General features: G+C 45.8%; 1 protein-coding gene across 1 annotated transcript in view; it reads left to right on the forward strand.

Annotated features, from left to right (window-relative positions):
* The window catches only part of MACO1 (macoilin 1), a 539,166-nt gene that overhangs the window by 138,021 nt on the left and 387,332 nt on the right, over positions 1-13,813 (forward strand). The gene's annotated exons all lie outside the window — the stretch shown is intronic.

The following is a 13,813-nucleotide window of genomic DNA, read 5'->3' on the forward strand; positions in this document are numbered from 1 at the left end:
GGAGTACGAATGGCGATTACACAAACATTGTCTCCAATGTTTTCGCAGAATGCGGCTTCCCAGAGATCGACCTGTTTGCTACTCTGGAGATCGCTCCATGCCAAGATTACGCCTCCAGGTACCCTCAGAACCGTTCCAAAGGTAACGGACTATGGATCACATGGTCAGGGAAATTGGTTTCCGCTGCCCCCAACCCCCCCCCCTCCTCCCCATCATCCCGACTCAACAAGATGGTGCACAAGTTACACCAGTCATAATGATATTGGTGGCCCCCATGTGAGCCTGCCAACCCTGGTTCGCTCATCTAATGGAGATGTCTCCTCCAATGAAAGTGCCTTGCCCGCACAACATGTCGCAAGACAAAGGGAAGACGCGTCACCCATGCCCGAAAACACTGAACTCAACGGCCTGGCTCCTGAGGTCAGAGTTCGGGCACCTGCAACTCCCTCAGAGATGTATGGACATACTCAGAGAGGCAAGGAAACCTGATACAAGATATTGCTATTCCAGTAAGTGGAAGCGTTTTGTCATCTGGTGCAATTCTAACAGCATCAACCCCATTGACTGCTCTACTACCCATATCGTTTTGTACCCGACTCATTTACTAGACTCGGGCCTGGTTTTTAACTCTTTAAATGTTCACTTAGCTGCCCCTTTTAGCCTACGCTATGTCACAACAGAAAGTGTTGAAGTGTTGTGGTGGAAGATACCAGTTACTAAGGCTTTCATGGAAGGAGTAAAGAGAATTCTCCCTCCCATCTCTATCCCGGCTGCCGGATGGGACCTAAATGTGGTGTTGACTAGACTTATGGTGTCTCCTTTCGAGCCATGCATAAGGCAAGTCTCAAGGATCTCGCCTACAAGACTGCCTTTTTAATAGCTACTTCTATAAGGAGAGTGAGTGAACTACAGGCCCTCTCAGTTCTAGACCCCTTTGTTACAGTTCAGAGAGAAGGTGGTTCTGCGCACTCGCCTTATGTTTCAGAACCCCTCCAGCATGGGAGAGAGAAGCCTGCACACACTGGATGTACGCAGAGCAGCCATGTTTTACATGGAAAGAACTCGACCACTAAGCAAAACAAATCAGTTTTTCGTTTCAGTGGCAACAGGTAGAGGGGGAGACCCTGTCTCCACCTGGAGTTGAGTACACACCTTTACAAAACACTATTTATTGCCTAGACACTCATTCTAGGTCTGATTCTCAGGTGGGACAAGCAGTACTAAGACATTGTTTCACTACTGTTCCTTCTCACAACACACCTCCAGGTACTGCTCGCTAGTCTATGCACAGCAGGTGATTCTAAGCAGATTAACAAGCATCAGAAGACATGCATTACTTACCGTAAAAGCATTTCTGATGATTGTATCTGCTTAGATTCACATGCGCCCACCCTTCCTCCCTGCTCGGATGGAAGGAACATAGATGTCTACTGCTTTTTTCTCTTTTCTGTACTCACGATAGTCATAAGGCTCCCTCACGGCAGAAAAAATGCAATCGGAGGGACCTCGACGCGTGAAGGATTTTAAGTACACTACACCTAACGTTAGGGATAGTGTTATAGGCACGCCCATGTCGACGTCCCAGTTCGATTCTCGAAAGACAAGATGCAATACTCTGCGGTTACCACTGGATGTCGGACTATATGCACAGCATGTGAATCTAAGATACAATCATCAGAAATGCTTTTACGATAAGTAATACATGTCATTTTGGATAAACAGAAATGCTTAGAAAATTCAAAAGAAAAATAGCAAAGTGAAAACAGAAAACAAGAGGACACAAAAAACAATTCAAACAATCATGTGAACTAATATCAAGTAGGTTAAGTACTACTCTAAAACAGTTCCAGGGTATATCTTGTATTCTCCTGGTGTGTTGTCTTGTGTTCTTTGCATTCTTTTAACACGATTAGTAAATCGTCTTGTGATTTGGCTGCCTACGTGGGTGTGACAAATGTAAACAAATTTAGATGGTACTCCTGTATAGTTCAGGTGAATGGGTACTAGTACACGTTTCGGTGTGCCAATGTTTGCGTCATCCATGTTGAGCCGTCCTCAGGGCTGGTAAACCTACTAACCCTACAGTGGGGGTCGGAGGGAGAAAAAGATACATACATGGATGGATGTATTGTATCAATACTCTATAACCTCCCAGCACTTGCATAAGATGGTGTGTGCTGGACCTACAAAGAGAAAAGATGAGTAAAGTCAATTTCACTGACTATGTTTGGGAACTGTAGTTCACCCAAGAAAAGGTATTTGAACCTTAGGAGAAATCTAAAAGGATTTCTCTGTGACAATGCACTGAAGGTGCTGTGTGTCACCATGCATAAAGTAGATGCCTATGGAGTTTTTCAGACTCCGAAAACAAAGGAAACGCATAATCCAAAGCAGGTCAAAACACATGAGAGAGTGAGAAAAAGGGCTCCTCACTCCAGGGTTAAAATTATTAAAATGTCCTAAAGACCAGCAAAAGAGCTGGGGTACTCTAAATTGGGAGGAATTTAGCACTAAAATGAATATTCTCCCTAACACTTATCTTCTCGGTGTGTAGGATTTCTGCGTATTTGCATGTTCATATACTTTGTTACTTCAGTTACATCTTGATTCTTGAGCATTTGCATGTCTTTTCAGTACGACATCGTATTTTCTCTTTGACGTCACTTTACACCTGTCAGACTTGACTCCTAATTCTTCTATTTCTGGTGCTGTCTGCAGACTTCCTTCGACCACTTCAGTTTGAGGGTACATTTGGTACGGTTGTCTGAGTGCATAACGTCTTTCATATCTTTGATGCGGCATTGGGACGATACCAGGTGTCCTGCACAGTGAGGGGGCGGGCTCCATGAGTGACATGTACATCTCCTTCTCTACACTAGGCTGCTCGTTGTCAATGGTGATGTCCACAACAAAGTCCGTCCTCTGTCCAGAGCTAACCTAGGCTGACCCTACCACTAATACTACACAACTAAAGACCAGGAAAAATGACTCCCTTTTCCTGATTGCTTTTTCAGCAAAGTCCTCCTCAAGACAGGATTTTCAAATAGCCTTTTGCTATCTGTCATTCAGTCCTTTTAAGGGGCTCTAACAGGCCCTTTTACATTGTTTCCCTTGGGTCCTCAAACTCCTCTTGGGTTTTCTTGAATGAACTGCTGCTATGTGTCTGTTTTTATCTTCTCTTGTCCACTGGTTTGTCCCTTTGGATCTGTGTGCTGTACTGTTGGGGAGATTATCATTTTTATGCTTCATCCCCTGTCCTAGTGAGACCCCCAGCACTTTTTGCTGGACTTCTTTATAGTCTGAGAGATTGGCACACACCACCTTATCTGGAATGCCAAAGGTATACCTAGTATTTCCCTTTGCTCTGCTCCTGTTACTATTTAGTCACATAGACCATCTCCTAGATATGGCTGGTGGCAGTGGACATGCTCTACAACTATTGTGTGATTCCTCTACTGTAGGCAATGTCCATAGCCTCAGTATTGCACAACAGGGCCAGATAAGTACCAACTTGGGGCCTGCCTTCTTTTTTCGCCATTACTAGCATGGTTATTTGTTAGCCATTCTTCTACTATTCTGGGAGGGGGAGGTGTGTGTCAGTGTGTCATTTTCTTTGCTTTTGGCAGAAACCCTTGGGTGCCCCACCTAGACTCCAGAGTGTCTGGGCAGGCATGAAGTGGGGGAGGAGTTTTCCACACCCTCCAGTCCTTTGTCTGCCAGAGTGCCTGAATGGGACCAGCTCCCACTAGGGGTCTGGCAACGGCCCTTTCTGTAAACTGCTGATGAAGATTACAGAGGAGTGAGTGCTGGAACTGTATAAAGTTGAGGCTCCTGGAGTCAAAAGCAAGTTCACCACTGGAAACGGAAGTATCCAAAGATGACCAGAGACACCTTCCTCCCCTTTGTAACACTGTGAAGCGACCACTCCTATCCTGACCCAGTTTTCTGTGTGACAGAGGAACTCTGAAGAGGACTCCTCCTTCCCTTTGACTGGTGGGAACAACCAATCCCAAGATTAACTTTGAATTGAGCCATCACCCGGGGTCCTGTGAGTTTCCAAAGCTGCGAAACACCTGCCCATTAAGAGTGCATCGTTGTGGAAAGGCCGCACCTGCCCAAGTATTTGCTGAGTCTTCAAGGACACTCCAGAGATAAAAATCTAATACGTCCAGACCCCCTCATCAGAGTGTGGGACTTCAGAAACCGAAGAAGATTGACTGGGCGAATCACGTCCTTTGCGGTTTTGGCGCCTTTTCTACAGCACCAACAGAGTGACCAAAGAAGTTGGGCAAAGCTGTGCCAGAGGTCCTCCCACGAGACTGCTGCGGAGAGACCCAGTCCATTATCTTGCCGTTCGTCATCGGATCAACTAATATGGAGGTCCGGTCCAGAGCTGCAACATCACAGATCATCCACCACAAATGTTTTCTTCAAACTTAAGGTACTGTGGGGGAAAAAGTTGTTTACCTTATTCCAGAATGTTGCTCCAGAGCGGTGGAGTGAACATGGGGGTGTCCAGGGCAACCCCCTCTTATCTCTGACTCAAGCCGCTGCTTGGGTCCCTTTTTAGCGAGTCATTTAACAGGGTCTCCAAAGTTGGTTAAGTCTTATTGTATCTTCTTTCCTAGAGACTAGTGTAAGGAAGGCATAGTGTTAGGCGAGATTGTGTGCAGGACCCTTTGGTGCCCTACAGCAACCTTGACCTCCTGGCAAACCCAACATTTGGTATAAGTCTGTACTACACAGGTTGGTAGTGTGGCTGAGCAGCCAGGCTGATCTCAAGAGGCGTCAATGTGAGCACTAGGGTTGTAACAATGAGTTTCAGTGACAGTTCTTCAAATAAACACTTACACTCAAGGTTTCTTGATTAAGCAATTAATTTATTTAACAGCCATTTATATAAGCCTTCAGAAGGGAGCAAAACATGTAACAATTATAATATACTTTAAAACACGCTCTTAGTTTCTGTAAATCAGATGATACCCATTGGGGATGGCACACAGACACTTCCTACACTCTCAGGTGACTTAAATAGCTAGGTCATTAGACGTTGATTTATAACTGGTACATTGAGAGCAATACTGATTTTGGTGCAAACAAAGGCTAACAAATAATTCATAGACAGGTACTTTTTGAATATTCTAATGTCCAGTAAATGTAACCCTTTCCTGAGGGGAAAGGTAAAGGTACTGAGTCAAAGGGAAGAAAGTCTCTCGGGGAGCCAGGACAGTCAATGTTAGTTGGACAAAGTCTAGGGGAGTTGAAGATCTTCTTTGCAGGTTAGTAAAAGTCTTGCACAATATTTTTATAAAGTTTGTAGAAATAAGATTCACTTGAGGGCCACAAGCTGGGAGACTTGTGAGGGGGAAAAGATGGAAGCAACTCTGCAAGGTTAACCATGACCAGTCTCAACTGAGAACAAGCAAGGCTACACCACAAGAGGTAAGTTCTCTTAGACTTTACAGTACCTTTTGGTTAGAAGAAATGGTTCCAGCTGGCTTCTGTTCCTATACAGCTCTGCAGGTCCTGGTGTTCCTCGGCCTCCATCGTGGGGAGAAGAGGGAGGACGTCTGGAGACACCTGCCTGCAATGGGCAAACTTCAATTCAGTGTCACTTCAGCGTTTCAGCTCCTCGTGTCTGACAGCAAATGGCAACACTGTGGTTCTCGAATACCACTTCAGACTTTCCTTGCATCTGGGGTCCAGCTCTCTGTTGAGGTGGCTCAGGCTTGTTCAGTCCTGCTTCAGGGAAGTCGGAGGATCTTCGTGGCTCAGGTCTGACTTGAAAGCAATCCACTCGATTTGGTGTTACTCTCCCTGGCACTTCAGTTCCAGCAGCACTGGAAGTACAGCCAGCTCCGAGAGGATGTGTAAACGAGTTCACTTTGGAGTAGATTGGTCCCACCAACTCAAGTGGAGAAGTCGTCCTTGCACGGCTTCTCTAGTCGAAACTAATTCGGAGCTTCAGCACAGCAGCAGGGCTTTACCGGGCAAACCAACTGTCCAGGAGTTGCAGCAGGCGTCTCTTTCAAGTTCTTCTCTGGATTCCTTCGTCCAGTGGTCGACTCTGCCTTCCAAGCCAAAAGCCTCGCCTTTTATGCAGGTTTCTCACATTCTTTACAGCCTAGCTGTCAATCACACAGCAAGGTGGCTGTCCTTTCCGGACAGCCAGCCGGCCAATCGCCTTTGGGTGCATTCCTGTAACAAGGGGTTTAAGCACAGGGAGTTTCGGGCACCTCCCTCACTTCCTGCCCCTGCCAAACATTCTGGAGCCAAAGACGGGCTTCACTCGTGAATCCCGCCAAAGACAAAATTAACAAAGAGACAAAACCTGGTTTACGCAGAGTAAATCTCAAGAAAGACCTTTCTGACAAGAAATGGTGAAAAAATACTAGGGCCATTTTGACAAAATGGGCACCCATGGGTGCCTTACTGCAGCTGCGAACGCAGCCCGCGGTGATAACACACAATGGTAGTAAAAAATAAATCACTGCCACCAGCCATTAATTGTAGAAAGGGGACAATGGCATGGTATGAGGCGCCCAGCAAGGGAGAGGGAGAAGAAGTGGGACCACTAATGGAATGGAGACAAATAATAGCCTTGCTACATGGGTGCACCCGTAGTGACCCCAGGGACGAGGACTTGCCTGAGAACCCTGAGGAGGACTTACCCTGAGTAACTATAGCGGAGGTACAAAGAGTAGTGCTTGAGTTTTTGTAACGCTCACCTGGTATCCACGGGGATGTCACTCAGCCTGTTCTGACCTCTTACGACCACAAACCCTTCCCTGGAGTCTACTCGACTGTTGACTGGGCCTGAAACACAGGATTGGTAGAGTTTAACTCCCTATTGTCTGTGTGCTTGAACCCCTTCTTCCCCGGGGTCCAACCCTTCCCTTTGATCCACAGCTCACCTTTTTTTCTTGGAAAGTGTGCTCTCCGGTCTGCTTCCAGCGCAGGGGCGAGTTGATTGATACGGGCTCGTTGCTGCCTACTTACTTCACAGTCCGACAGGTAAGTATAATGAGTCTTTTGAACAGTTCTCTAACTTCGTTCCTTTCCTTCCTTATAAGATGGCCGGCGTCCGGGGATGACGTGCTGCTGAGATGAGTAGCGCTGAAGGTAAGTGAGAGCGCGATGCTCAATGCGACCCTTTCGTATTTGTATTGAACTTGTATTGAACTTGTATTGTATTGAGTTCTTTTTCTGTGTCTTTTAGGTGCTGCAACATTTTCAGCGTGGATGCGGGTTATGAAGAAGAAATGCGGTGAGTAAGCGCGGTATGCAGCGCCTCTAGATGTTTCCACGCTAACCTGAAGTGTCTTTTCCCTCTTGGAGATGGATGAGAAGTTCCGGAGACAGAGTTCCCCCAGAGCGGCTGGGATTCAGGTAAGCGTTTGAAGCTTGTACTGTCTTTAAAAATAAGCGAAGATTTGCTGAATGCTTACTAATGCCTTTTTCTGTTCTTTTCCCTTTTCCTTAGGAAGCGGCGTGCCGGGATGGGAATGACACCGCCGAAGATGCCCGCAGAACATAAGGAGCGATGAATGATGGGCAGAAGCGCCGCAAGGTAAGGCTGTTCCTAACGGTGTTCTTGTTCTTGCAGGAGCGGAGCGCAGAAGAAAGATGCAGGCCTACTGGAGACCGATCCGAACACGGTGAGTGTCACGCTGCAGGTGCAGAAAACACAAAGCATGTTTCTGAGCCTGGGCGTCACTTAAATAGTCTCTGGGTATCCCAGTTGTTTCTGGGCTGAACCACACCCAAAAGTCTAGACTGCACATGCAGTTCTGGGAACCGAAATATGTGGGGGCATCCATCTTGTCACCATCAATGCACTACAAGTCCAATCCCCAATGTTATCCTATGGGAGTGAGTGGGTCTGGTGCCACAAGCGCCAAGTCTGACTCCAAGTGGGTCTTTAGAGGGATGGAGAGGCCCTTGAGGGCCATGTAGGTGATCGTGGCCTGGCTCCAGCCTGACATCTTGGAGGGCTGGGGACATGAGGGGGCAGGAATCATGACAGTTTTTGGGGGAGGAATGGGAGGAAGACATTAAAGAAACAAACATGTACGGTATACTGTGAAACACATGTAAGTGGAAATGTCGGGAGTGTTATGTTGTGTGTGAAATTAATAAATCAAATATTTAAAAAAATAAAATTGTAGAAAGGGTAACATACACATATTACATGAGACTAGACAAAGGGGATACTAATTAACCCCTCCGGCACCCTATGGTAAGATAGTGTGTGCTGTGTCTAGAAAGTTACAAAATGTAAGTAAAGTCAATTTCACTTTACTGCTCTTGGAAACAGTAGTTTCACCAAGAGAAGGTATTTAAACCTTTGGGAAATCTAAGACTTCCCTGTATCACCGCACTGAAGGTGCTTTTTGTCACAATGTAAAGATGATGCCTATGGAGTTTGTCAGACTCCAAAATCAAAAGAAATAGTCCAAATCACAGAAAAATACTTGAGGGGAAAAAAGTTCACTCTCTCCAGGTTAGAAATTAAAAGTCCTAAAGTCTAGCAAAAGAGCTGGGGGTCTCTAAGGTAGACGGGAATTAGCACGTTTCTGACATTTCTTCCTAACACATAGTAACAACAGTAAGACAACACAAGTGACCACAGTTTTAAGGGTGTTTAGTGAATTTAAACAAGGTTGTGATAAACGCTAATCTAATCCTAAATCTACAGATGGGAGCCAGCTACGACCATCATATAATAATAATGCAGTCCTAGTGGAGTCTTGTCAAAATAAAAGGGCAGCTAAATACAAATAGTGTGGGGTAGTGTTCATGAAAAAGGAAGTAGTGTTCACAAAATGATATGTCAGGATGTTCAGGCGTTGGCCTCCGTGCCCCACTGTTCGGCAAAGTTTGTATGCAGTACCCTCTGGGAACACTACACACAACTAGGACTACAGGTGTAAGCAACCAAACCTTTGGTGTAACTCTGTACTACACAGTTTTGGTAGCGTGTTGAGAAGAATATACTAAGGGGGGGGGACCCCTTCAAGTTGCTTACCCCCTAAGGTAGTAGAAGCGTCTCTACCTTCAAAGAAGGGTTTACAGAGACAAAAATATGAATAGCAAAGGTAGAGAAAAATGTAATCCGCTACACCAACATGTTATCACAAAATACAAAATTTATTAATCATCATTAAAAAACATCATAAAAACACAGATGTTAAAGTTTTAAAAAATGCATATATAAAGTGCAAGTGACACAAAAACTCAATGGTAACAAATCAATTGTGACAGTTAAACATCAGTCTTTGACTAGACTAGAGCGCAACTCCTGTGGTACAACTTCATAAAGTTTTTCCTCTCCTGTACATGTCATATGGTCAATGGAAACCCAGATACCCTGCAGGGTTTTATAAAGCCTTCATAACCCCCTCCTTCCTGACATGGTAGAGCAATTCAACGACATCTTGCGAACAGGACTAGTCCCTGAATCCTTCTCGCAGGCCTTGATCTCTGTAATTCCAAAAGAAGGAAAGGACCCCAAGCATTGTGGCTCCTATCTTAATATAGATGTGAAAATATACACTCGAGTCCTAACAGCCAGGTTGGAAACTCATATGCCCTCCATAATCCACTCGGATCAAGTAGGATTCATACTAGGGCGACAGGCAGCGGACACGATAAGGAAAATATTACACCTCATTCATGAGTCACAGAGAATGGCAGACAGCCCAGCGCTCTTGTCCTTATATGCTGAAAAAGCATTTGACAGAGTGGAGTAGAGCTTCTTGGAAGCAGTCCTGACCAAGATCGGAATAGGTCCCACCCTGCGTAGAGGAATCAAGGCAGTATACACATCCCCAAAGGTGTTGGCAATGGTAAATTTTGAATAGTCAAGGTGGTTTGACTTAAGTAGAGGAACGAGACAGGGCTGCCCACTATCTGCTATCCTATTTGCCCTATCAGTAGAACCTCTTGCCCAAGTCCTCAGGGCGGATCCCAGAGTTGAAGGCCTCTGGACAGCCGGAAGAGAATACAAAATGGCTCTCTACGCAGACGATATTCTACTCCACGTTCAAAATCCCCTTACGACCATACCAAGGGCCGAACTACTGATTGAAAAATATGGTGCCCTCCCGGGCTTCAAAATTAACAAGTCCAAATCAATAGTATTCTCACTGAAGGAACTTACACCTGCAGACACCTCCACCCTCGCACTTGGATTGGTAATGGAAAGTAACGTCCTCCGATACTTGGGTATAAACCTTGCACAAAAATTAGAGCATTTATATGAGACAAACTTTCCCCAACTCTAGATAGGCTTCCATAGCGACCTAGCGAAATGGCAAAAACTCACGATCTCCTGGATGGGGAGACTGAATGTGAGTAAGATGGTCTGCCTTTCGAGATTCTTATACCCATTCCAAATGCTCCCCATAAAAATCCCAGACACATTCTTCAAGGAGGTAAAAAGAGCTATCATTGGATTCCTGTGGCTAGGGAAAAACCCAAGAATATCTTGACACCCTCACCCTGCCCAAAGGTCTCACCGACCTTCGACTGTATTACAACGTAGTGCAACTGAGGATACTAATCCCCCACCTGAGAGAAAAGAAGGAACTACAATGGGTACATTTAGATAACCATAACTTGACCCCGGTGACACTGACAGAATGGCTGTGGGTTCCCAGATGCAAACTCACACGCAAACTACGGACCCACCCGATACTAGGTACAATATTGGATATTTGGAGAGAGGGCGCAGGCATGAAAGGAGTCACTACGTGGCCCTCCCCACTGAGCCACATATGGTCACCGGGTATACGAGAGGAAATCCACGATCATCCTAGATTCCAACCATGGTACGATGCAGGCTTGTAAAGGGTCGGGCAATTATGGAGAAACGGGACATAAATTACGATCACTGAACTCGAGGAAGCACTGGGGATCCACCCACTACCAGTCTTCCTCTTCCTACAACTTAAGGGGGTACCTCATGCGGAAAGAATGGGCCGAAAAAATCCAAAGAGAGCTCACCCCCTTTGAAAAGCTTTTAGACACGATGTCTGAGACAAAGGGCATGATATCATGCATGTATAAAAGACTATTAGAGGTGGCCAGGACCTCGACCGATCATCTCTCAAACACACATGGGAAAGGGACCAGTTGGAGGGTTATGTTAAATGGTTGAAGTTCACTGTAACTGGGAAACATAAGAACTTGAACTGTAAACACGATTGCAAATGTCCTGTGTGCAAATGTAATCCAACTTCTTTGTTTTGTTGAAAACCTAATAAAACTTAAATTAAAAAAAGGCAAAGGTTATCAGAACATGACTACAATGATTCTTAGACATTGTAGATATTTTGAGTTCACCAGAAGATTAAATTCAATAGGTTAGGCGAAAGACAATGGGCTAAAGTATTGGCTAGGATAAAGCAGTTCTGGTAGTTAAACGGAAAAGCCCCTGCACAAGTTCTTGGAAGTAGTTTGTAAAAAGATTCACAAGCTGATTATGCCTGTGATTTGCAAACATTTCAAGCACTTTCACAGTGAGAGGTACAATCTCTCAATCTTGTTTTACAGTACCTTACAATGAAGAAAAATATGCAGCTGATTACTTCTGTTCCTGACAGTTCCTGCAGATGTCACTGTTCCTGGGCCTCAGTCGTGGGGACAAGAGGAAGGATGTCGGGTGTCTCCTGCACTGGGACTGGTCATAGCTTGCAACTGGCAAACTTCAATTTCAGTGGCATTTTCGTGTTTCAGCTACCACACAGGTAACAATGCTGGTCCTGGCTTTCCAGGTGGACTGTCCCTGCTTCTGAGATCCTGCACTCAGCTGAGGGTCAGGCTCGCTCGCTCGGTCGGTCTGTCCTACGTAGGGGTCCGGAGGATCTTCCAAACTCTTTAGGCCAGCTTACAAGCAACGCACACAATCCGGTGTCCCTCTCCCTGATTATGCGGTTTCCTGCAGCACTCTGAGGAAATGCAACCAGCTCCGCGATGGGTGTCCAGGTGGCTTACTTGCGAGTTGATTGGTCCTACCAACTCAAAGGGAGAAGTCGTCCTTGCAGGGCTTCTCTGTCGATGTGAACTTGGCGATTCAGACCTGCAGCAGGGCTTCACTGGCAAACCAACGGTCCAGGAGTTGAAGCAGCTGCCCTCTTCAAGCTCTTCTTCGGTTCCTTTGTTCCAGTGGTCGACTCTGCCTTCCAAGCCAATAGGCTCTTCTTTTATTCAATTCTCTCCCATTAATTCCAGCCTAGCTGCTACTCACCCAGCAGGGTGGCTGTCCTTGCCGGCCAATCAGCACAGAGTGCATTTGGGTCTCCTAGGAGACTAAGCACAGGGAGTTTCGGGCACCTCCCACACTTGCTGCCTACCCCAGACACTGTGGAGCCAGAGGCGGGTTTCACTCCTGAAGCACGCCAAAGGCGAATGAACAAATAGACCAAACATAGTTTGGTGCGCAGCGAAAATCTCGAAGGGCCTTTCCATAAAGAAATGGCAAAAAAAGGACCTGGACCGGTTTTTAGCATCAATGGCTGGGCGCAATCTTGAAAAACATGGCTCCTGTGATTTAAATTTACCGGAGCTACGAATAGTTTGCGGTTGGGAAAAACCCTGGTAGTTCGTTGTAAAACCACTGCCACCAGCCATTCTGAGAGGAAAGGGTAACATTTGACTGTTACATGAGTCACTAGACATAGGGGATACTAAGTAACCCCTCCAGCACTCTATTGTAAGATGGGGTGTGCTGAGTGTAGAAATGTACAGGGCTAAGTGAAGTCAATTTCATTCCACTGTTCTGGGAACAGTAGTTGATCCCAGAGAAGGTATCTAAACCTTGGGACATCTGAAAGACTTCCCTGAGTCACTGCACTGACGGTGCTTTGTGACACAATTGTAAAAGATGCCTATGGAGTTGGTTAGACTCCATAACCAAAGAAAACGCAAGCGTAAAACATATCAAAATACATGAGAGAGTGGGAAAAAGGCTCACTCTCTCCAGGTAAAAAAAATCAAGTACTCAAAGTCCAGCAAAGTTGTTGAGGGTCTCTAAGGTGAAGGGAATTGGCAGATTATTTTTCAAAGCACACACTTTGGCTTCTTCGGCACGAGGATACAGTTCAATTTCCTGCAGCAGGGCCTTCTGTGCCCAAATCTCTTGTAACAAAACACAAAGTTCCTTTCCTCTTATAAGTACTCAATTGAAGTGATTCACACTGGATCCACCTCAGCCGGGCTCGGATCCTTCCTTCCTTCCTTCCTTCCTTCCTTCCTTCCTTCCTTCCTTCCTTCCTCTTATACAATTAGTCTCGCTCAGCCGGGCTCGTACCAATTTCACCCTGCATTAAACTATCAAAGACTTTCTAATGGGCACTGGGTTTAGCTTGACCCTTTGCAGGACCACTTTGTCTCAAAATTCCCTTTTCACAGTTGGATACCTAACGGAGGCCTTCAAATGAGCACCCACTCAATGCGTGGGCCACTCTGCCTACATCATCTTTCTTGGCCTCCAAAGTTCAGTCACTCTGGTTTTCAATTATATTTGTGTCGCTCATCACATATGTTTCACACACTGTTCTCCTTAGATTTCTTCATACATTGTTGTCGCTTGCAACCTTGGTCTTAACACAGGCTGGTCTGGTATCGGTCTCTCTGTTTCACCGGCTGTTCTGTCTTTACTGGTGCTGCTTTGTTGTAGGAGCCAAGAACCGGACTACGGCGCCAAACTCTCCTCCCCGACATGGTTAACGATGCGGGAGAGCCCCGGGTACCTCTGACACACAATGCAGGTTTCTTCAGCTTTAGTCCCAGGTCTTGGGTTTCTTTTTTT

This window comes from Ambystoma mexicanum, chromosome 11, assembly GCF_040938575.1.
Source record: "Ambystoma mexicanum isolate Mex_15411 chromosome 11, UKY_AmexF1_1, whole genome shotgun sequence".
Taxonomy (NCBI): Eukaryota; Metazoa; Chordata; class Amphibia; order Caudata; family Ambystomatidae; genus Ambystoma; species Ambystoma mexicanum.